Genomic DNA, 26080 nt, shown 5'->3' with positions numbered 1-26080 from the left:
ACAGTGCCCCCCTGCAACTCCCCTCTCCTTGGGGCTAAATGCCCCCCAATCCCCACTGCTGTTTGCTGAGTGAGTTACCTTCCACTGGCCACTTTCTGCTTTGGAAATGTCCACTTCACGACATGGAACTCCTAACTAGATGACCATCCAAAAATGTCCAGAGACAGCTCAGCTACCTGGACACTGTGTATCTACACCAGCAGCTCTAAGATTGTCTTCTCCTGGCTAAATCCCTGCATGCATAGAGCTGCCCTCCTCATCTCCTTCATCTTGAATTATTGTAATTAATTTTTTTGAACCTAAATGCTTGTATTTAATCTTTATTCTTTTGCTTTTGGCTCTGATTTACATCCACTTAAAATAATGATGATAACTTACATTGAATTATACTTTTCCAATGATCAAAGTGCTTTAGAATATGCTGTTATAATGAATTTTGATTCTCTTATTTACCTTATCCATTATCCCTCTCCTAACTTTCCATCATCTGGAAGTTTGATTGGCAGGAATAGAAACAATTACCATTATTTGATAAATAATGATAAACATGTGGAGCAGAAAGGAACAAAGACACAGTCCTATGAAATGCCTCCCCTTCTTCACACCACAGTCTAAGGAGATAGGCAATGGGCAACTAAGTACATTCTTGTTTTGAAACATTAATTGCAAAGAATGAAAGGTGCACTGAAGAAAAATAAAGCAACATAAGGAAATAAGAAATGCCTGAGCAAGGTTTGATAGACAGGATGGTCAAAGGACTCTTGAGTAGAGACCTGAGTGAGTGGGGAGCATCGGTGCATCCTGAGATCAGGATGCACGGCATTAACTTCCTGCTTAGTTCCAAAGAGAATTCCAGGCAGTCAGTTTATGACTTGGCTTTGTTTTTCTTGCTAGCAATGAACGCATAATCTCCTTCTGAGTCATAATCACTGAATAAGCACCGAATATAACGCTTGGCACATAACGTACCTTTTATGAATATTTGTTGAGTAAGTGAAAAAATATACCATGACAGGTTGTGTCAAATGTTTTGCTGAAATGAAGAAACACTAAGTCAAGACCATTAGACAGGGCTCTATGATGTTAGCCCTGGGACACTGGTCAGCCATGGCACTCCAGGGGTATAATTAGATTGTAATCGATCGGCAGCAAGAACTCCAGGCTGATCAGAATACATCCCTGAGTTAGTTTCAAATATCCCTTCTACTAATCTCACAAAAAAAGATACATGTTTAGCTTAGTATGGCTTGATTCTGAATAACTCATCTTGGGTTATACAAATTCTATTATTCTTTAAATCCTGACATGTCACTTACTCAGGAATCTGCTCCAGAATTTTGCCAGTCACCATTTTACCAGTTTACACTTTTTGGAAACTTTTGGAAGTGGGCATATCCTTGTCTCCATTTTCAGCACCTCCCCAGATTGACAAAGTTTTGCCACAATTATTGACTGATCGCATCTACAAATGTTTTTAGCATCTGAGGTGGTGTGTCTGCACCTGGGGAAATGAACTGATTGATGAAGCAACTACTGTATTATGTACCAGGAAGTACTCAAACAGAAGAGTCAGAGATGGAGAAGAGCAAGGACAGAAAGAGAAATAGGACTGGGTTCCTGTACTGTAGATGGGAAGACTAGACATAGAGACGTAAGTAAAATACTTCAACATATACTGAAATAAACTAGAGTCTGGGAAGTTCAGGTACCAAATGCCCAGTGAATGCAGGGGAGGGGCTGGCCACTTTTGCCCTTAAGGGTGAAGTCACCCAGCACTGAGGATGAATAGAGGTGCAGGACAGCTGGGTAAAGAGGTGCTTAGGAACCTGGGGCCCCTGTGGGTTCTCAAACTTGGAGTGACTTGGCCAGCTTCATGTTTTAGGGATCTGTAGCTTTCTGGAGAATTAACTGGAGATGAAAGTGGGTGGGGCTGAAGCCCAGGGCTCTCTCACCCGCTCCTTTTCCACATGGAGTTTTCCTCTCCACCTGTGAGAACACTTTCTTGTTTGAAGGTAAATTTTCCATTGGGAAGAAATTCAGTTTGGTGTCTTCTGAGCAGATTTACCTTGGTGAGATTTAGGATTAGCATTTTATTTTATTTTTTGTTAATCCTTCCCCGAGGATATTTTTTTCATTGCTTTTTAGAGAGAGTGGAAGGGAGGGTGGGAGGGGGAGGAAATAAGAGGGAGGGAGGGAGGGAGGGAGGGAGGGAGGAAAGGAGGTAGAGAGAGAGAGAGAGAGAGAGAGAGAGAGAGAGAGAGAGATTGATTGGTTGCCTCCTGTATGTGCCCTGACCAGGCTGGGGATCGAGCCTGCAATCCAGGTACATGCCCTTGCCCTTGACTGAGAATCAAAGCTGAGACCCTTCAGTGCATGGGCTGACACTCTAACCACTGAGCACACTGGCCAGGGCTAGAATTAACATTTTAATTGAAATAATTTTTGTTTCTAAAAGTGCTCTTCCATTGCACAACATTGATTTTGGTTTCATTTCCGTTGCAGACTTTTCCTCTGGCTGTAATTAGGGTCCCAGTGAGCTTTCATTTAGTCCCTATCCAAATGGTCACCAATTCCAAATGAGTAAAAGATGAAACAATGAGCTTGCCAAATAAAAGACGTAATATGACTATGATTACTTGCAAAAGCAGTGCAATGACTAACTCCTTGTGTATGTACCCACAGTTATACAAAGATTTTAGAACAAAAAATGATTGATGATGGAGGCTGCTCCCCAAATCCTCAGAAGTTACACAGCCTTGCCTTAATAAGAAGGAATGAAAAAGAACATCCACAGGTTAAATCAGAATGAGAAGATATTAATAATAAGGAATTTTTAAAAAATTGAGACATCCTGACTTTCAGACTAGCCTCTCCTCACTCAACTCCTTGTATTATATAGCCATAAGTTAGAGGCCAGTTTCAGGAATACAGACTTTTAAAGTGATGAAAGTAGCTGAATGGCTGTCATTTCTAACTTCTTTTTTTTATTGAGGATTAAAAGTTCACACTTGCATTGTCCTTTTTGAAGCCTGGTGGTGAGCAGATTTTGAAAACATGATAAACCAATGCCGCCAAGCAGTTTAAGGACCACTGGGAGAGCCTGTTGTGGGGGACCCAACCTTTCTCACATACATAGCTCTAGGCTTGGTTGATTCACATAGGAGAAGAAATGAACACCATAAAACCCTCTTCCTTTTCAGATGCACTGGCTGAACCTCTGCTCTCCTTTTTCTTCCACTGTAAGTGGAAGAGAGGAGATACCCTCTTTGGGGTCATGGGTGGGGGCACTCTCCTCCTCTTCACTGGGAAATTAGAGACTGGGCTGAATATGGAGCATGGATTTTGGGGAGTCAGTGATTAGTCATCACTGTACTGAGGTTTCCTATAGATCCAGTGCATTTTGTCTAAACTGTTTTTTACCCCTTCACTGGTGAGACGACATGAGGGCCACACTAATTTATCTGAAATTTATCTTGTTCTCAGAACTCTGGGATTGTGAAGGTGAGAGCAACAGAGCATTAAATAAAGATCCTGAAGAGTCAGACAGACATGGCTCCCACTCCACGCTTAGAAGGTAATACTGGGCTAGTAGCTTCATCTTTCTGAAGCCTCAATTTTCTGATCTATAAGATGGGGATAATATTAGGTAACTCTGAAGAATGAAGTGAGAATTAATTGGGACAATATGAGTCGAGGCCTTCGTATAGGTAATGGTACACAACAGACTTCTGAGAAATGGTTGTTAGTATTAGTTCTGGTACTAATTTTCAGCAGCCTTATGATTTGAATAACAGCCAGAAGCTATATACAAAAAGCCGTGCAAATACAGTGTGATGGACTGCGTCTATTTGGACAGATGCAATATCCATTTAAAAACAAAGGAACCCCTCCTGAATAAATTAAATGCAGTGAACTTGCAACCTGGACATTTCACAGGAGTAGGTGTAGTCTGGCAAGAGGTACTATTAGAGAGGAATTGAAGAGTTAGATTTTGATTGGCCGCCATGGCATTTCTTCAGAATCAGAGCTGGTTGATTCTGGAAAAAGTAAAGGTGGACCTGGAGAAGCAGTAGAATATATAATTTATTTAGTGGAGAGTCCTCTAAATAAATAATCTGAAGGGAGAGATCCACAATTTCCTTAATTCTTTGGCTTTTTAATCAAAAGAAGAGCTTCAATCATTATCGATGTAAATCAGTAGAAATGTGGGAAGAATTGACACATATTCAGAAGGCTGTGCACTTCTGATGTGCTAATGGCGAGGATTAGGTATCATGCAAAGAAAAAGCGAGAATCGATTCTATTCTTCACTGACTGCAAGTGGGAATCAGACCCCACTGGGAGATAAGCGAAGTCCTGAGAGCTGTCTGCCAAATATGAGGGTGGAAAATTAAAGCCCTTTTCAGGGATAACCAAATATTATGCTTATTTTAAAAGAGGAAAACCTAACAGGCATTTTGATGCTCCTTTTACTCTTTAAAAAAAAAAAGCAAAATAAAATAGAACCAATTACTTTAAATTTAACACAATGATATGAGGAGCCTATATCCTTTATTTTCTCAAATTATTAATTATTCTATTTTATTTAGGGGATAATTTATTTTGCAGGAGCATGAAAGTATGCTCCTTTTTGGTGATAGTTTCCAGTGTTGGGTGTGTGTGTGTATGCTTATAGAAAGCACTGTACATTATTATCATTTACTAGCATCTTTGTTATAAAACAAAATAATTTGCTCTAAATTAAAAAGGAAACCCTCCTCTTTAAACAAGTCTTGGAAATCCTATTAACACTTTTAACTGTTCACACCATGTAAATCTCAGCTTTGCGCTCTCTCTCTCTCTCTCTCTCTCTCTCACACACACACACACACACACACACACACACACACACTCTGCACAAAGCAATACTCTACCAGCTTTTTCTTTACCTGTTCCTCGTGGTGACCCTGTGGGCTGTAGAGCTGGGGGTGCTACTAAAGCAAACTCAAGCACTCTAAGTGATTCAGTCTCATCTTCATCCTGCTCCCAAAATAACACCCGACCTTGCAGAGACCAGATCAAGAATCAGAAATCCCTGTACCAAAGGCATTGCTTAAAGGAGTGTTAAACCCCAGTCACAACACTCGCCTTAGCAGTTGGATCATTCACTCTTTCATACTCTTTCTCGCGCCCCTCAGACCGAGAGCAGCGGACCCTTCCAGGAATTCAGCCTCTCAAAGTAGTAAGCCTCCAGCAGGCAATACTTGCCTCTAGCGGTCAGCCCCCGCTCAGGTATGCCCCTCGCTTTGGTGATGCAGGTGGATTTCCCCCTGGCCAAGTCAGACTTGAGAAGCTCCCAGAACTGTCCTTTGTCGGCAGCTGGAATTCCTGCCCGCTGCTTTCAGCCCGGGTGTGCGGGACTAGAGCCTGGGCTACAGAACGTCAGGTGTGGGGAGGGCGGAAAACACGGAGTGGAGTTCTGGGCTGGGGGCACAGGCTGAATTGCGTGGAGATGGCAACACATTTAAGAAAAGGCCTAAGATATGGACTGGAGTTTTTTGCTTGTTTGTTTTTTAATAATTTTACTTGTAGCCTTCCATACATTGGCAATACCCACAGCACTTGAGCAGATCTGCCTCTTGTGAAATTTGGACTTTGATTTCATAGGGTACCTGGGTCAGATATGTCAGACATTGCTCATCTTCAAGGAGGGCTTTGAGAGCCTGGCCTTTGAGAGAACACCTGTTTCCAGTGTATTCCACGAAGATGATGCCTATTCTCGTTGTGAAAGGTACTCATCATGAGATGGAAAGCGTGGCTGTGTTAGATGCTACAGGCCGGAACAGCCACATGGAGACTGGGTTCAGTAGGGATTATTATTATTATTTTTAAAAATACGTTTTTATTGATTTTTAGAGCGAGAGGAAGGGAGAGGGAGAGAGAAATATCAATCAGCTGCAAACAGCAACCTCTCAGTGCATGCATGGGACAACACTCAACCAACTGAGCCAACCTGGCCAGGGTCAGTGGGAATTATTTTTGAGGAATGCTTGGTAACTCTTGGATCTGGAAACATACATCTAATGTTTGCTGGTTTTCCTTGACCTCAAGTGACCTTCTCTTGCCTCCCAGTCTTGCCCAAGCCTAGTGTGGTGATTCCCAATTGTCAAGAAATGGCTGGAGCAGGGTGACCTGTCCAATACTCAAGTTCTGATCCTGTGAAAGCCCCACCTGCTGTGTTTTTCTTCTCTGGTTTCCTCCTCTGCTCTCCTTTGGGAAGGGCTCAATCACCCCACACTTTTCAGGAGCATCTTAATATTCTGGCATCTTATCAAATCAAGTATTTTTCTTTTGTTGGTATGTTCCTTCTCAAAGAAAGGGAAGATGGCAGTGGCAGGAAACAGGTGAGAAGATGCGTTTTCAGATCAAGGTGTAGCGCTGAAGCCCTGGCAACATGAACCTTGTTCTGTCTCCTGGTCCAGCAAGCAGGAGTGGACCTCAATTACTGACCATATCAGAGTTAGGAGTTTGCAAAGGGTAGTAGGTGGGGTGGAAAGGTAGGTGGGAAAATTTTGGCCATGGGAAAGAAAGTCAACTGGACCTTTATAAGGGACCTGCTAGTCTGTATTTACCAAATAAAGTGCCTGTTTCACCTGGATTTTCTAATCCATCACATATGCTGTGGAAAGGATTAAGATCCACAAAATGATACAGGCATAGCAGATTATAAGAGGCAGAAACCAAAAAATAAAGAAGGAATAGTCAGCCCTTTCTCCAATATTTGTTTAAATACATGATATTTTAAAGTGCTGTGGCCAACATATTGTGTGTCTCCATTGAAGTGACAAATGCCCTTTGGGAAAAGGCAAAATGATGTGGACAGAAAACAGATCAGTGGCTCCCGGGGGCTGAGAGCAGACAGAGCAGTTGACCACAAGAGCACAAGGGAAATTTGGGGGTTACATAAGGAATTGTTCTGTGTGTTGATTAGTGTGGTAGTTATAGAATATAGGCATTTGCCAAACTCATTGACCTCTATACTAAAAAGGGTGAATTTTACTGTGTCTAAATTTAAAAAACATGTCTTAGCCATAATACAGGTTAAAAAGTTCAAGGACTTTTGCTTAAGTCCCTGAGATCAGCTGCTTGTTTTTCTCCTTCATCTCAGAAGGCAGTGCAGGGAGTATGATTAAGGTGTATTCACTGTGGAGAAACCATAGACATAAGCTTGGGATTTAGCAGAGAAGTGTCCTTAAAATCCAATTTATATAGTGTGTGCTCTGCATGGGGCAGGGCCAAGAGCTGGCTAAAAATACATAAAAACCCAATCTTTTTTTTATTCTGTGCAGAGATGAGGTTTCTATGCATGAGATTAGAAAGATCTGGTGGTAAGGCTTTGCGAGCTGGGCAAGAAGCAGATGGGAAGGGTCAGCTCCTGGAAGAAGTATTGGAGGGAAATGCCTGCTGGTTCTGAAAAGCCCAAACAAAAGTGCATAATCTTGTAAGTGGAAACAGTGGTTCCCAAACCCAGCTTCCTATCAAAATCATCTGACTCCCACTAGGTCCCGGGTGACCCTGTGATCACTCATTAGGAAATCAGTCTTTCAGATGTTTTCTTTCTACACTATTGGGATTCTGGTGATAAACTAGGTGTGGTAATTCTTTGCAGCTACTTAGAGCCATCACCAGGAATGTGGGCTTGGGGACCTGCAAACATAGAGCAACACATCCTGGGAGGAAGGAGGGTCTTTATAGGCTGCTTGTGGTGGGAAAGCAGGGTTAGAGGGGACTGCTTGGATTTGTGGGGGGAGGACTTTCCCTGGGGGCTGGAGCTATGCCTCCCAGGGAATCAAAAGCAAAGCAGAGGAAAGGTGAGCACAGCGCTGTTTGTCCAGCAGGGGACTGGCCAGGCTTAGTGGGCTGCCTGGGGCTGGCCAGGCCGCGACGTCAGGGAAGAATTAGGGAAATTCCAGCTGTCCTCCTGTGCTGGTCACCAGGTAATCACCAGTAGATCCCAGGCACGTACAAAGCACAGTTCCTGGGCCAATAAATAAAGATTTGTTGAATGAGAGAATAAATGATAGCTTCTTAGCTAGGCATCTTCATGACTGTTACTTAAGTATGTGAACCCCTAGAGCCACCCTGGGAGAAATTATTAGCCTGTCTGCCTGGGGCATTTTCAGTGCTCAGGGAAGCGAACTCATTTATTCAGTCCCACAGTTAGCAAATGCAGTGGATGTTTTAGCAAAAGAGGAGCCAAGAGAAGCCTGGTCGGTTTCTTTCCACACCACTGGGCTCCTGGGGATAAACTTGAGTGTTTTACCTTTAAAACATCTGAAAGACTGATTGCCTAATGAGTGAGTACATTTTAAGTCAGAACCAGTAACTTTTTAAAAATTAAAATAATGTTCCTTAAGGAATGCAGGGCATTTATTTTGGATATAGGTTCTATGACATTAGATCTTCACTGATAACTCCAGACTAGAGGAATGGGTGGGGGTGGGGAAGTTGCCCACACTTTCTTGCCTCTAGTTGTTTAAATGACTTAACACTTGGTTTGGAATATAGATATTATTTTTGACTTTTTTCTTTTCCATCAAGCAAACAGGAAGTGTGAGTTAGATAGGAGCCAGTCAGTATTCATAGACTCCCCAGTGGGTAAACTCTTCTTAAAGGCAATGTTAACTTTTTAAAAAGAGCATTACCACTATCACTTTTTTAAAACTTTTTTTTTGTTAATCTTCACCTGAGGATATTTTTCCTATTGCTTTTTCAGAGAGAGAGAGAGAGAGAGAGAGAGAGAGAGAGAGAGAGAGAGAGAGAGAGGAAGGGAGGAAGGAGGGGGATGGGGAGAGACAGAGAGAAACATTGATGTGAGAGACACATTGACTGGTCACCTCGTGCACGCTCACCAACCTGGGGTGGGGAACGAACCCACAGGCCATGTATGTGCCCTTAACCTGCCACCCTCTGGTGCTCTGGCCAATGGTCTAAACACTGAGCCACATCAGCCAGGGCACCACCCTCACTTATTAAAAAAAGATGATTTTGAGAAGCGTGTCAACCTGCACATGTGTTCAGCTTTTTCTGTCCCTCCTTCTCCACTTCTCTAGAGGAATCCAGATTCAACAGAATCATGTCATTTCATTAAAACCACCATCTTATTAAGAACTGAAATAGGCTATTATTTTTTCATAAAATTATGTTTATATGCAGAATTCATTAAATCCCAACCAAAGTCTGTGAAGTAAGATAGAACTATAATCAGAGTCAATTCTGCCACCACATTCCAATCCAATATCAATATTCTTTAAATTTATGTGGAATGAATAAAGACATCTAGTCTCATAATGAAAGGCAGATATTTCAACCAATTTCATAATGCCTGAGTAAGCAGACGTCAGTGCAGGAAGACAGGATAAATGCGCCTGAGCAATGGGGAGGGAGTCAGGCGGCCATGCTCCCAGGCCTTAGTTTTGGAACATGCATGAAAGAGAAAGGATTTTCAAGCTAAGAGAAGCTGCACACCAACTTGTTAAAGTCATGGGAAAAAAAGGTAAAATAATTAAAGACTTTAGAGAATACCACAGCTGAATGTATCCAAGAAACTACGGTAATGTTAAGTAAATAAAAATCTATAAAGCTTAGCAAATAGTCTCTAAATACAAATCTGTGTCACCGAGGGAAAGAGAAGGCCCATTAGATGGTTTAGAGAGCAGTGTTCCTTTGCACCTTTTCAGAGGCTGTTCGCTGGGGAGCAGGCTCCAGATGGATACCAGGCAGCCCTCACAGTTCTGTTCCTGGGGGGCTGCTAATATCTGCCTCATCTTCCATCTCTCGACATTATAAGCTTGGGGTGTACTGACATGGCAACTGGCCTGACTCCTTCCTGGGGTCTGGGAGCTTTCTTGTCTCTGCAGGAAGGTGTTACCAGGGCTGTATACAACAGCTGACTTGGAGATGCAGGACCAGAGCCCCTGCCATGACCATTAGCGGCAGGAATTCCTTTTCACTGGCACGCTGCCCTGGCATTCATTGTCTTGTCCTTTTATTGAACTGTAGGTATGAGAGAAGGGACAGCTATGGTATCAGAGAAGGGTGGCCTTTTCTTTTCTCTGACATCACCTCGAGCTGTGGGAACCCTTTCCTTCTTGGAGGTTCCCATGGGTTCTGCTGAGTCTCCCTGCCATGTTAATTATATTTTCCTTTGGTTGGCAGAATGCAAGTCAGCTTAGTCACGCTTCTATTCCCTCTAGACACAGTGCAGAGACAGTGCAGATGCAGGGCGCCCTGGCTGCTGGTGCCTCCTCCCAGCCTGTGAATCGTTCCAACCCAAAGACAGATTCTAGGACAAAGGGACACCTGCATATACTGGATACTGGCCGGGGGTAGAGTCTTAACATCAATAAAACAGTGTTTCTCTGGCTGTGACTTTAGGACTTCCTGGGTCCCCACTCTCCCAAAGTCTCCTCAACAATTGCAGCGCCTATGTAGCCAGTCCTCCCCTCTGAGCACCCAGCTCCTGCTAACCTCTCCCTCCTGAAACATCAAGGCAGTGACGACCCTTCTGGGGACTGGGAAGGGTGCCCACCCTGGTGCTGAATGCTGGTACTGAACATCTGTCTGGGCCTGGGTGCTCTCTGTGGTCACGGCCAAGCTGCTGGTGCAGCCTGCGGTCCCTGCAGATGTGGCTGAGTTTTCACCATAGCTACAGGACTGTGGGCCCACCCGTGCAGGCTCTCTCTGACCTGGGATGGTCCCTGTCCCTGACCTTTCCAGTGTTTCTCACAAAGGTCTGCATGGCGACCTGCTTCGCTGAGTTATTCACAGAAAGTCTTTGCTATAGCTGCTCTCCTGATTGACAGGCCTCTGGATTGCCAGTCACCACAGTAAAACCCATGTGGCCCTCAGCCCCGAGAACGGGCTGCGCTTCTTATCGTGTCCTCTCTCCCCTTGAATGAGTCCTTTCCCAGGAGACCCTGGGATCCCTCGGGGAAAGACTCCTTGACCCCACAACCTTCCTTTCCCCAAACCTGCCTGAATCCCAGGTCAGATACAACTGGATCAAACTGGGATCTCTGCTGAGTAAAAGTGAAGATCATGGTCACGTTAGCGTCATTCATTTGAACGTCTTCTGAAGGTGGGTCGTTGTGTAGTTCATTGGACCCATTACTGTGAACATTACAAAAACTTGGGCGAACACTTGCAGTGCTGAGGAGGCTAACCGAAGAACCCTCTTTCAAGGATGCAGATTTCCCTTGTATCTAACGACCAGAAAACCAGACAACCATGTCTGCACGTGTGCAGTAAGCCCTCCGAGAGCCGAGGCCTGACTGCCAGGCATCAATGGAGTTGCATGGGGGCCTTTTTTCGCAAGGGTCAATATATTTACACTGTTCTCAATATGAATAATTTCCCTTAGTCTGGTGAACTCAGTGACATTGTTGGATTGAATTTCTGAAATTCAGGTTGAATTCACCCAAGTAGGTGATGCCATGTGCGGTTTTTAGACAGTGATCCTGGCAGCTTTTCCACAGTGATAGTCTGAGCTTACTTCATGCCCTCTGTTCAAATTTTCACAGCAGGAAAAGTCACCAAAGTGTTTCATAAAGTCCTCCCAATCACTTAACCTCACCCAAAAAAAGAGGGGTGTGATGGCCTGAACTCTAACCTCTGTGATCTGGGTCAAATGCAGGCCAAGAAGGTGCACGTTCAGTAGCATCAGCTGTGTGCCTGGGGCACAGCACACGTGTTAACTATGAACACACACAGGTATACATGCAAATACTGCTCTGGAGCGAAGACACTTGGGACTAGGGGTTGGGACTGGATTCTCATCAAAGACCCGGCACTTACTGCGGCTCAGCTCTCCACGGAGCCTCTGTGGCTCAGGTGAGGAATCTGGAGCAAGGTCCCCTCCAGTCCCAGCATTCTAACTCTCCTTGATTTTAGAGCATGACTGCATAGCCTTTCTCTTTATGTTGCCCCAAGATTCCTTTATCAGATTTGGGAGGACAGTTCTCTGGCCACACCAGAACCCCGGTGCCTCCAAATACAGCTGTCTGTAGAGAGAGATGTCACTCACAGAGACATACTGAACACACAGAAATGCACAGAGGCACAAGGTTAAGGATATTACATCCATGTAATGGAATATTGTATAGCCATTAAAATGTCAAAAGGATGTAAAATAATACCAGGTTGGCTAGCATTCACTAATTAAGCCATTTGACCAATATTTGGAGGCATCTGTCATGTGCTATACGTTCAGTCGGTCCTGGGGGACAGGAGGAACAAAGCAGACACAGCCCACGCCCATGGACGTACTGGATGCTCCTATATGCTGTTCCATGTGCTAAAAGTGTCACCTACTTTATTTTGTTTCATTTTCTCAGCAGCCTGAAGAGGCGGGTCTATCATTATTCCTCACTTTATGGATGAGGACACTCAGGAACAAAAAGTCAGTAAGTAGCAGAGCAGGAATGTCCACCCACGTTTATCGGATTTCTATAAATACACCCTGCCTCCTCAGCGACAGTTATAATTTCCTTATGGCTTTGCATAAGCAGCACACAGCACACCATTTTACAAGGGTGCTCTGAGGAGGTGCCTATCTCATACCTGACTTGAACCCCATTTATTTTTCTGCAGATTTATCGTCAAACAATTATCCCAACAAACTGCTCAGCATCTACTCTCCCCCCTGTTTCTGATATTGATTCTTGAAGCATCACTCAAAATAGGACAAACAGCCGAGAGGCAGAGAAATTGATGGCCTGGTTTAATTTTAAGTGACATGAATAATGTTGCTTCTCTCTCTTCCTCCCAGAGCCAATTTCAATGTCTGATTGACAATAATTGGTAAAATTTTTCCTATTTATCAGGGAGCCTTAGTCTGTTTCCGTATCCAGAACACATCAATGTATCTTGCTGTTAGCTAAGTCTAATTTATAATATATTATCATAGAGCATGAGCCTCGTGGGAACCCAGAAAGGCCTTGCTCTGGATCAAGATGTTTACAAAACAGCCAAAATCAGTTTGGCTCAGTGGATAGAGCGTTGGCCTGCGGACTGAAAGGTCCCGGGTTCGATTCCGGTCAAGGGCATGTAACTTGGTTGCGGGCACATCCCCAGTGGGGGTTGTGCAAGAGGCAGCTGATCGATGTTTCTCTCTCATCGATGTTTCTAACTCTCTATCCCTCTCCTTTCCTCTCTGTAAAAAATCAATAAAATATATTTAAAAAAAAATAAAATAAAATAAAAAAAAAAATAAAAAAAAAATAAAAATAATATAAGATGTTTACAAAACAAACTGAGACATTTTTCTAGAACAGCCAGAAGCCCTTGCCCTGGCAGAGCAAATACCCTTTTCTCTCTAATTGTTCCCTCTAATTGTGAGAAGAGCATCATATTGGGTTATCTTGTCTGAATGGTAAAATAGAAAGGTGGAACATACAAAAACTGGAATTCTGTGTCATAAGCAAACAAAAGTTACATGGCTTAATATACACATATATATGTATGTATATTGCATAGCATATGTAAAGCTATGTAAAAGTCATGCAATTTAAAAATAATTATAGTAATTATGATTTTTACTCAGTTGAATCAAATGATTATAGGGTTTTTTCTTCTCTTTTAGTTTATCATGATTTTGCCAGGTAAAACCTGCTGGTACTTTGGGGATTATTTGCACCCAAACATGTGCTTGTATCCCTTCAACTATGTTTAATTTCAAAAAACAAATGATGTGGGTTACTTAAAATAATTATACAGTAAAGGTCAGTTAACCAATCAATGGCCCCAAGAGCCACTGTCAGACCCTTCCTTGGCCAGGGAGGAGAGGGGAGAGAGTAGAGGGGTGTGCCACATCTGAAACTGTGGTACAAGATGGTCCCAGGATGCACAGGATATGGGCCCTCAGTTCCATTTTATCCCTCCTGGAGGAATAGGGCAAGCATGCGGTAGGATTTTCAATTTTAAAAGCAGTGGCCAGGGAAGGCCACAGGAAGGTGATATTTGAGTAAGAAAGCCCAGGTGTCCCCCCAGGGTGCACCAGGATACGTGTCTCCTCACCTGTCCCTTCATGGGTTGTTGCCTATGTATGACACCTATGACCCAGTACCTTCATTTGGAAGATGAATGGGACTTCAGAGACATCTAAGCCTTCCTCTCACCTTTAGGATGGAAAGGTTGACCCCATGGACAGCAGAGATGGGGGATGGCTACTCCAACTTTCTCCCTCTTTATAATTTCAAAGATTTATTTTACTTTCCTTTAATTTCTAGCCCATAAATGCTACTGTTTTTAGGAGTTCACATTTACATAGTAGACACAGATGGTGACACTCTTGGTTTTAGTAAAGGGGATATAAAACAGTTCACATAGAATCAAAGGAGAGCCAATTCTTCAAAAAGAGTTAGAGGTAATGGTGATGATCCATCTATAAAGAAGAGAAGCTCGAGGTAAGGGCCCAAAAGACAGGAATTCAATTTAATTAACTGGAAACTATATATGAGTTCAGCAAAATGAACAGGAGACACAGTAGAGGAATGAGGCAGGCACTTTCAAAAGAATTATCACCTCCTAGCATCATGCACAAAATAGATTTGTTAAATAATAATGCAAGGACATCCATGACTAGACAGCCAAGTGGTGCAGAAGCAAGATCATGATTTTCAAGACAGTAGATGCTGGATTTGAACCCTGACTATCTTCATCACTTGGTAGCTGTGTGACCTCAGACAAGTTATTTAACCTTCTGAACCTCAGTTTCCTGACTTGTAAAATGGGGATGATATACCTGACATTACAGGGCTATTTAGATAAGCACCAGGCATGGTGGTGACTATAATAATGATGTCATTATTATCTTTAGTCAAATGAATGCCACTAACAATTTTATTTATGAGATTCAGAGATGGAGGAAATCAGAATGGTTGGGGAATGAAGGCAATGGGGTTGCCATCTCCAGAAGGAAGGAGAATGTGTTCCTTTAAATATCTGCTCATAAATGGAGTCCTACCTACCAGAACCAAGTCAATTACAAGGTTTTTAAGATGACAAGTGAACTTTGGAGATATTGAAAAGGTGAAGGGTTTTGATATCATGACTATTTTTTGGACTGATAATGTTATAAAAACTTCCCTTTACTTCACTTTTATGGTAAAGATATGAAAACATGATGATCTTTTCATCATAGTCATGACCTATTTTTCCGGAACAACATGTGCAAGAGCCTTAAGGAAATATAAGTGTATTTTCCATGCATGGTTGCTATCTAACATATTACCAAACACAAAGCCAATGCAATCAATATGCGCCCTTGTCTATGTTGATAGCCAATTCATCAGTCTCTCCATTCATCGACAAGCAGTCTTCACCAACAAATAGTATCTTAGATAACAAATTCTTCAGGAATAGCTTATAATGCTATCGGAGCAGCATGTTATTAGAAAGTTATTAAAATAAATTCTTCATGAGGAGGGCCTATAGTTCCTTTCCCAATGCCTTGATTACCGGCAACTTGGAAAACGTAGGCTGAATGGAACTGAGTTAACGGGGAGAGGTCTTTTTTGATCTGTTCTTTCCTGACCATCATTCTGCTTCAGAGAGACAGTGGTCTTTCTTTCCCCCTTTATCCTCTCGAAATAAATCCTTCTTGTCAGATGTAGATTCAAACTCAAGAGTGGGCTGTAGAATCTTGATGAGGTTATAACTTCTCATGGAAGGAAATAAGCAATTACCCATTCGGACCACGAGGATCATTTGCAAAGATTAACAGTATTCCTACAGTTTACCCACCACACCATCTGCTTTGCTTAACAGTGAGCCCATATTGTACCGTATGTTTACCACCCCAAGTCAAGTCTCCTTCCATCACCATTTATCCTCCCCCTTTTCCTACTTCTAATCACCCCAATAAATTCAATTAAGAAAATATTTTATAGCATCAATAAAATAAAAAGTGAGCCTAATATGGATGCTTTGGGGTAGGTGAGACTGTCCAGGGTCATAAGGCTCCAACATCTAGGTAAGAACACACACCAGATTAGGAAGTTGGTGGCCTGTTCAGATTCACCAACAATCTGACTCATACCCCACTTGCTTTTTGTTTTCTCAGATGCCTCTGGAAGGTTGCTCTTCCCTTTCCATTTGTTTACAGCCTATCACTAGGTTTATTAGAAGAAAAATCGCTCGAGCTACACAGATGGTTTATATTCATTAACACCAGTCATATTCACCTTGAAGGGCGTGAACACTCATGTTGGTTGCTAATGAAATGAGAATGGGGAGGGGGAGGAGGAAGCCAAAGCAGTAGGGGAGTAGATCTTTGTGACAGTTTTAAGACTGTGGAATGTGAGCCAACTAGCCCATGTATCTTTCACTGAAATTGACTGTCCTGCAAGAAACTCTCCTGATTCTGAGAGAGCTGGTTGCACAAGAGATAGAGTCTCAACCCCTCCCCAAAGGAGTATCCCCAAAGCAGAAGGGTCTGAATGGGACTTCAATGAAGACACCCCTGCTGGACAAGGCAGGAGTCTTGGTATCACCTTGGCTGAGGATGAATTTATAAACGAGCTCAGGGCGACCAAGACTTTTTTTTTTCTGTTTGAGTAGACTTAGGCTTTAAAATGCCATTTGGTCTGAGACTCAGGTGGGCTCTAACATTGCTTTGACACCAAGGTCAGTAACAGGACTACAGTTCACCTTGATAAGACATGTCATGAGAAGAATGACTCCATGATTTTTGCCATTGCTCTATTCACGCAGGGAGAAGGCATCTATGGTTGTGCAACTTCATTCAGAGTCTGTGGAGTCTTTTAATAACCTCATTATGTTTACGAAAAAATACAGGGCTGCCAAACGAAGCAGAACTAGTTCAGATAAACTGTTTCCCCTTTTAAAACAAATGGAAACTGAAAGCATCAAACTAATTTTGGGTGGGAATGGCTACCCCAAATTTTTATTTGTTCATTTGCTGCCTTAAAGGGAATAGCAATTGCCTTTTTCTTGACTGACTCTTTAATAATATATACACTGGTGTCTTCAGAGCTATTTAGGTTCTTTGCTCCTCTACAAAATAAAGTTACATAGTTTTTTTTGGTTTGTTTTTGTTTTACCTTTCAGATCTGACCATTTATTTCCTCTGTTACTGATAAGCATCTAGCTCCCTTTTCTTACTGTAGTTGATGTGCCTGCCTGTAATATTCCATCCAGAACATTCTTCTGATTTGTGTTGGGTCTTGCAAGGTGAAGGAAACCAGAACATGATATCCATTAGAACTCCGCATAGAACAGGTATGAGTAGGAACTATGTGGGTACTGCTTGTACCTACCTAGTTTTCTACCTCAGAAATCCTCACGTCCCCATTAAACACCGCCTCAGTGTTTGATTCCATCATTGAGTCTGGTACTGACGATGGCATTGGGCAATAGGTATCGTCTTGGCTGCTCGCTGGTCATGTTCTGAATTGAACCCCTCTTCTTGTAAACTGATGGCCAGCTTCCCATTTCTAACCCCAGTGGTTTTCTGTGGGTCTTATTCTGCTTCCTTAGCCCTGACAATGAATTTTCTTCTTGCGCTAAGAGGATGCTCAGGTGAGAATAACAGATACTATGTCAACCAAGAGGCAATGACATGGAAGTGCAAATAATACATAGGATACATTTTGGGTTTGATGTTGCTTTCAGAAGCTGTATGTTGTTGAAGGAATTTTTTTTTGGTCTCAACCCTCGGTTTTTATATGTAAAAGTCTGTACTGAATTTGGTTCAGTGATAGAACTTATAAAACCCAAGAAAATATATGAAAAACAAAAAATTAATAAGGAAATGTGCTTTACCAAGGCATTCTCATTTGGCTAGAAAAATAACTGGTTTAAAATATCAAAAAAAGATATAATACATGAACTTTCTGACAGTTTATTCCTGCTACTATTCTGTCTATAATTAAAGCAATTAACAACATTTTCATCTCAACCGAAGGTGTCAGGTCAAATATAATAATTTCCCAAAGCCTACAGGCAATGCAGGCGTGGACGACTGTGAAGGTCACTGTGGCTGACAGCGGTGTGTGGAGCTGAACTTGAACTACATACAATAGACTTACCATTTTTCAACAAGCAAATACACTTCAAGAATAAATACACTTCAACCCATTATTGCAATGTTTCCCTTTATAGAACAGAAGTCTTTTAGAACATCTAGGCCTCTATCAAACCTTTAAAATTGAATCCATTTAAAAATGTTAATTTAAAAATGATACATCCCTGGCCTGTTAGCTCAGTTTCTTAGAGCATTGTCCTGACATGCCAAGGTTGTGGGCTCCATCCCCAGTTAGGGCACATACAAGAATCAACCATGAATGTATAAATAAATCAATGTTTCTCTCCCTCTCCCTCTTTCAAAAAAAAATAAAAATAAAAAAATCAAGAAATAAAATTTAAAAGAAGATGCAGATGTGTAGGGCACATTAGTTTTTAATCATGTATATATAACACATGGAAAATGCACCAAACTGTTAAGCTTTCTGTGATTGTTGAGACTATGTTGGTTTTTAAACTTATTTTAAAAGCTATTTTTTAAAGATCTCTTTTAGTGTTTGGGTATCTTATTTACTCACAATCCAACTTCCTTCTTTTGCCTATTTATTTTTAGTTTTGGTGAGAAACCAAGATAAGAGGTCAAACTTTAGGTTTCAAATGACTCCTCTTCAGCATTCTGAATGTACCTGGGGAAAGGAGGTTGCGGATTTGTGGATTCCCAGGAACAATTCCAAAGAATTAGCTAAACAGATTTTATTTTACTCAACCAAAAGTGATCTCAAATTTTCTTCAAACCTCAACTTACTTATTTTAAAAAGAAGCAGCTGAGACTCACATCCCATCCATTGATCACAGTTGGTGACACGCTTCCTCCCTAATGTAATCTTGAAATGGCAGAGCATCCATAATTAATCTGGACGTGGGCTGTTTTAGCCACTACACAGGTTTCCAACTTAGCAGAGCCTTGGGCTTTGTCCCAGCAATCTCAAAGGTCATTTTCTACCCACTACTTTAAGATAAATAACAAGGACACATTCTGGAAAATGTGCTTTTTTTATATGTACAATGCTCAATTATATACTCTAGACATGATGGCAAATATTTCTGTCCCTGAGTCTTGGATGTGAAAAAGGAGGAGCCATTCTCACTATTAAGTTTTCAGATTAATATTTATGATGCTACTCAGCAGAAATTTAAGTTGCAACAGGGCCAATCACCGAAGCTTACAGGCCCAGAGGGACTGATGCACGCTGAGTCAGCTGGCCACTCTCCAAGCTCCTGGAGGAGGATGTTCCTTCATCTAATTCTCAGTGTATTGTCCTTCTACCTCTCCTTCTCAGCCTGGCTATGTCACTTACGTGTATTCAGTGAGTTTACTGTGTGCCTGCTTTGTGCATAGCTCTGTGTGAACCCCTGTGGAGAACACAAAGATGGCTAAGATGATGACACACTGGGAAGACATGACAGGTACACATGGGAAAGCAGAAAAATACCACCCACCTCCCATTCTTGACCTGGAAGGTGAGCCACTTCCATTTATGAGCCCAAGGAAACTTCTGTCCTCAGGACCAAGGGCAATTTCAGTGGTGGGAGCGTTCTATGAGTATGTTGAGGGTGTATGAGGCTCAGTGACCATGGGGTAAAGGATTGATTCCAAGTTCACAGGAGAAACTTAGAAAGAAAGGCAGCTTTGGGAGGCTGAAGTGGGGTAGGACAAGGGAGGAGGAAGCACAGAGTACTGTGGTGAGAGCTTTAATTTCTATTTGGTTCTAGAGTTCATGCATTTATACTTTCCATTTCATTCTCTCCTCCCAAGTTCATGTCTTCATGGATGTTAATCCACACCTAAACTTCCACAATGTTTTCCCGGCTGGTCTCATGGCTGTTAGAAGCCCTCTCAGTTTAATTCATCATATATACTACTACTAGAAGGCTTTTCTTACAGCGTTCTTTGAGTATTCTTTGGTCCGCTTGACTAGCTGCTGCCTATAAGAAAGGCAGTCTCAAGAGGGCAGGTTCCAGGCCTAGCCCTACTTGAGTCCCAATGTCCTGGCAATGGGAATTCCCATACATGATTGCTGACTGATGGTAGATAGAGTCCTGGAGCTTTAGGGCAGGCAGGGCAAGATCAGCCAGTCTGTGATCTTCATTTTGCAGAGGAAGAAGCCCTGGTGTCATATAGTCCGAGGGACTCACCAAGGCCACACAGCTAGCTTGTGGATGGGCCAGGTCTTCTGCCCTCTCTCTTCCATTCATTGTCCCTCCTCTTCAATGTCTCCCCACAGTGCTTGGACACAGGTACTTCTACCACCACCAATCTTGCCTCCTTGCTGATCCATGGACTCCTGGTGTGGCAAGGCTGCTCCCTGCGCCAACCCCCTCCACCAGCATGGAACCTAAGTCCACTTCTGATACTTGTAAACAGACATTGGCCAGTTCTATCTCCACAAAGCTGGTCTCCTCTGAGGGACACATATTCCTTCTTTATCACTAATTGAGAACTTAGAAATGAACTAGTATTATTTTATCTTTTTATTCATGCATCTCATGTCCCCAACTTAGTGCTATATCCGTGAGGATGGAAGAAGTGTTTTAAGCATATGGACTCACAGAGTTCAAGGTATCCTCAGAGGCCAAATGTTCCAACACAGTTGTTTCATAGATGATGTCCAGGAGAGGAAAATGACTGGTCCATGGTCTCTTTGTAAAAATAGTGTAAATGTACACAACATAAAATTTACCATTTTAATGTTGAATGAATGGATAAGCATTTATCCCCCCAGCCCTTCGTAGCTACCATTTTGCTTTCTGTATCTATGAATTTGATTACTCTATGGACCTCATATAAGTGGAAAACCACAATATTTGTCCTTTTGTAATTGCCTTATTTCACTGAGCATAATGTATTCATCCGAGTTACAGCATGTGTCAGAATTTCCTTCTTTTTAATGCTGAGTAACAAACATCCCTTGTGTGGGTAGGCCACCTTTTGCTTACCCATTCATCCAATGATGGACACCTGGATTGTTCCCAGCATTTGACTATCGTGAATAGTGCTGCTATGAATATTGGCATGGTTTTAAAATTCTTTTCCCTGTCTAACATAGTATCCCTCCTCAGAGTAGACATTCAGGAAAAAAATTGATGATTATAATCTTAGCCAGCCCCTCAGTCTTATTGGGGAGAGAGGATTTAAATGCACAGTACAAAAGACCATCCACTCTGTAATTTAGCTATTATGATGATGCTCTCCAAATGCAATCAAAATACCAAACTACCAGAAAAGGATGGATTTTCTTTTTACATGCGCAGTCATCTCACCCCTCACCCACACCCCTTCTCCCGTGTCTCTGTGTGCTTTCTATAGAGTAGAAATCAGCTCCAGAACTTCATTTCTCCCTGGGGATCTGGGGAACATGGCCACATTCTGAAACCACAAGGTTTTCAAGCTCCAATGTCAAGGACTTCCTTTGGCAACCTCATGCAGCTTCTGCTCTATTAGAGCGGGAGAACAATTCAGCAAAAACAGGAGGAGCAGCTTTGCACTCTCCATTTCCTTGCACCCTTTCTCTGAAGATGTGTGTCTTTGAATAAACCCTTTATTCCTGTGCAACCATCTCAAGGTGAATTCAAGGACAGAGGCCTTTCAGTAAGAACATGAAGTTTAGAGGAGGAATTTTTTTCACCTCCTCACATCGGTCTATATTCAGCATCAGATCAATGCCTCTGGCAGTTTTTGTTACTTAGTGTTAGCTTTCCAAAATGTGTTCAGGTGCCTTTTCTTAGTTAGCAAATGGAAAATGTCTTCTGCCAGTTGTTGACAATGGTGTCCTTGTTTACGGGGAGGTTGTTAAGCTAAAAAATTACTGGGTAAAGACTGAGAATGATTTTGTGCATTTCTAGAGCACATGAACTTTCAAATCATGCCTTCCATCCAATGTTTCTTTGGATCTGTGACACAGTTATGCAGAGTTGTTAGGAGGAAAATCAGGGCAAGAACTGAGGCCCCTGAGAGGCATGGCACTGAGGCTCCCACACCATGGCATTTGTTTGCCACTATGAACAGTACAGAAATATGTGTCACCAGAAGTTCTTTGTGTCCTCTGTGGAAATACAATGTGGTCTGAGCTCTGCCTATCCTTCCTGTGGCTTCCTTAGCTCCTAACACTCTGCAGGCTTTTCTCACTCTGTTCCCTTCCCCTTGCTTCTCTCTTCCCTTCAGCTGGCTACTTCTACTCATTCTTAAAAAAAAAAAAAAAAAAAAAATACACACACACACACACACACACACACACACACATATATATATTTAAATGTTTAAACAAATAGTTCTTTAAGGGTTGTTGAGAACAGTTACAGTTTTCTATGCTCTGTCCTTTAATTTCCCCTCCCTTTAGGCTGCTTTAAAACTTTACTTCCGTATCTCCGTATGATAGAGTAATTTACAGTTTCATGAGCTTTCACTCTTAGGCATTATCTATTGAGCTGCCAATAGGGAAGACGAGGGCTTAGCTCTCTTTTACTCTCCCCGTCCCTCCCTTTGAAAAGCACCCTTCATCCATCCTTCTAAAATAGAGAGGTTGTAATTTTGGTTAGATCACTATTTAGTTTTGTTTATTTTTTTTTTTTGGTTAAAGAACATGTTTTATTAATTTGATTATGGAAGTTTTTTTTCTTTATTAAGGTATTACATACGTGTCCTTATCCCCCCACTGCCCCCACTCCCCTGCTCATGCCCTCACCCCCCTGGTGTCTGTGTCCATTGGTTAGGCTTATATGCATGCATACAAGTCCTTTGATTGATCTCCCCCCCTTACCCCCACCCTCCCCTACTTTCCCTCTGAGGTTTGACAGTCTGATCGATGCTTCTCTGTCTCTAGACCTGTTTTTGTTCATCAGTTTATGTTGTTCATTATATTTCATAAATGAGTGAGATCATGTGATATTTATCTTTCTCTGACTTATTTCACTTAGCATAATGTTCTCCAGGTCCATCCATGCTGTTGCAAATGGTAGGAGTTCCTAAAAAGGTAAAAACTGCAGCGTAGTATTCCATTGTGTAGATGTACCACAGTTTTCTAATCCACTCATTTGCTGATGGGCACTTAGGCTGTTTCCAAATCTTAGCTATGGTGAATTGTGCTGCTATGAACATAGGGGTGCATATATCCTTTCTGATTGGTGTTTCTAGTTTCTTGGAATATAATCCTAGAAGTGGGATCACTGGGTTAAATGGGAGTTCCACTTTTATTTTTTTGAGGAAACTCCATACTGTTCTCCACAGTGGCTGCACCAGTCTGCATTCCCACCAGCAGTGCACGAGGGTTCCTTTTTCTCCACATCCTCGCCAGCACTTGTCATTTGTTGATTTGTTGAGGATAGCCATTCTGACAGGTGTGAGGTGCTACTTCATTGTTGTTTTGATTTGCATCTCTCGTATGATTAGTGACTTTGAGCATGTTTTCATATGTCTCTTGGCCTTCCTTATGTCCTCTTTTGAAAAGTGTCTATTTAGGTCCATTGCCCATTTTTTGATTGGGTTGTTTATCTTCCTTTTGTTAAGTTGTAAGAGTCAGTATTTAGTTTTTATATATTAAGAACATGTAAATGACATTTATACTAAGTTATATAACTTGCTATGATTACTTTCTCTTTTCTGCAGCCTTTGTTTTTCCTGGAGTTTTAAAAATGTTTTTCATTTGTTTAATTTTCTGTTTGTAACTTTAATTTGCTTAATTTTTCTTTGGTCATTCTGTGTCTACCTCCCCTCCTTGATCTCCAATGAGAAAGAAAAAAGCAGCTCCGGGCAGCTGACACCTGCCTGGGCACTCAGGGTCAGGTCACAGAGTTCCATCGAACACAAACCATTTCACAGAACACACCAGGCAAGGTCACTCTGTGAGTGACAGGGTGAGGCAAAGATGAGGTCACAGCATAGCCATGTCTCAGCACAGACAAAAAAAATATCCAAATTACAAAAATAAACAAGCATATCCCTTTCCTTCTTAATGCCAGTAATGGCTCCATTTTTATTAAAAAAAATTTTTTTTTTTGCCAGCTATACCTTTAGCCCTGCTTGGTTCCTATTACATTTCAGGTAAGAAATTAGGACATCAGATTACAGAATTACCCCTGCTTCCAGACAGCATCCAATCCAGAGCAAACTCCGGCTTCTTTGACCACTTCCCTAAACCACCTAACAGAAACCCAGGTGTGAGAAAAAGTTCTTCCAGCACCTCTAAGATGCCCCTCAGTTCTCCAGGTGTGCTACCTGCCTTGCAGCAAGAGGGCAATAAACACCAATTTGTTCTAGTACAGTGGGGCTCCTGGAGGTCAGTGGCAGGAATGTATCCACCATTGGAGGTGCATCAATATTCATCTGAGAGCCTTAATGCCCTGGACAGCAACCCTCCACTCGTTCACTGTAGGGGGCATATTAGACCCTCAGTGTCTCTAGCTGTTTGAAGGACCTCACTGCCCATGGCTAGGAGGAAGTTCATGCTGAACTGAGCTCCAATATTTTGTTAAGACCCTTCTATTTTAGGAGCCTCTCCCTCCCTCCCTCCCTCCCTCCCTCCCTCCCTCCCTCCCTCCCTCCCTTCCTCCTCCCTCCCTCCCTCCCTCCCTCCCTCCCTCCTTCCCTCCCTGTCTTCCCCAAGCTGTAATATGTGTATATACATATATCAAAATGGGTTTTCCTAAATCTAAACTTTTATCCCCTTCTTTGGCAGAAGTATATTTGTTTTTTCCAGTGATAATTTCATAAGTGTCTGAGGTTTGCCCCTCTCACTTCTTTTTGCCATTCCTCTCTCTTGGGAAACTTTAAAAATAATTGATTAAAATAATCTTCCTGTGATTATGTGTGTACTTTAAAAATTCCTATTCCAGATTAACTGTCAAAAACATCTAAAAGATAAAAAAATTATTAAACTGTTTGTGTTTCTTCTGTGGACACTGAAAACTGTATTTACAAAATAGCTTTTGTAACCATAGTTACCAGATAAGAAGAAAAGGCCTTATTCCAAGATAAAAGAAGAGCCTTGAGCATGATGTAGTGTTTAAAAGGCAGTTTCCCATATAAAAATATCAGCATGATGATTTGGTTTGTCTAAGATCAAGGTTAAATTTCTTACAACTTAGAGTTCCTAAATTTCCTATATTATTTTTATGAGTTAAATAAATCATCATTTAAGTTAAACACATCATGCTTGTTTTCATAACATTTAAAATATATATATATATATATATATATATATATATATATATATATACACACACACACACATACACATAACTGTATTCAACTAAATGAAAAGGTAATAATGGATTTTTAAATGTTTAATTACATTAGCAAAAATTGTAATTCCTTAGTCCTTAATTTGAAGGCCTTAACAGATGGTTTAATTAATATATAATCTTTGGCACTTAGACAATTTATAAGAATGAAACAGATACAATATAAATGCTGGTAACTAAATAAGATTTTCATTTACCCTTATTTTTTAGACTGGCAACAGATTAACAAAAGATGCAAATGTTTTTGAATGATATATACGTTTACTTTGTCACCTCAAATTTCCGAAAGTGATATGAAATTGGTGTTCATAAAATGAAGAAATTGCTAAGCAATTCTTTTTTTCCTGTCCTCTTCTCTTATCTGAAGAAAAGTTACTTGCATTGATTATATATGATAATACAGAAGGTTGGATACTAGATATAATAATAATAATAATAATAATAATAATAATTTTTAAATCCTCACCTGAGGACATGCTTATTGATTTTAGAGAAAGGGGAAGGGAGAGAGAGAGAGAGAAAGAGAGAAGAAAGAGAGAGAGAGAGAGAGAGAGAGAGAGAGAGAGAGAGAAACATTGATGTGAGAGAGAAACATCCATCAGCTGCCTTCCTGTATGCACCCTGACTAGATTGAATCCACAACCTTTTGGTGCACAAGACAATGTTCCAACCAACTGGCCAGGGTCTAGATATAATAAATAAATTAAATAAGAATAGATATGATATAATGGATTTTATTTTTGGTTTATTTAAATTTTTT

General features: G+C 41.6%; 1 protein-coding gene across 2 annotated transcripts in view; it reads right to left on the bottom strand.

Moving 5' to 3' along the window:
* Window positions 1–26080, bottom strand: part of CNTNAP2 (contactin associated protein 2) — a 1915008-nt gene that overhangs the window by 39634 nt on the left and 1849294 nt on the right. The window contains exon 1 of one of the 2 annotated variants that reach the window (XM_080666271.1): window positions 5248–5395. The exons of the other annotated variant lie outside the window; for it this stretch is intronic. The gene's annotated coding sequence lies outside the window, so the exon portion shown is untranslated. Of the gene's footprint in view, window positions 1–5247; window positions 5396–26080 lie in introns of those variants that run through there. 2 annotated transcript variants of the gene reach the window in all.

Source organism: Plecotus auritus (assembly GCF_963455305.1).
Source record: "Plecotus auritus genome assembly, chromosome: 4".
NCBI classification, from domain to species: Eukaryota; Metazoa; Chordata; class Mammalia; order Chiroptera; family Vespertilionidae; genus Plecotus; species Plecotus auritus.
This window is presented reverse-complemented; position numbering and strand designations above follow the sequence as displayed.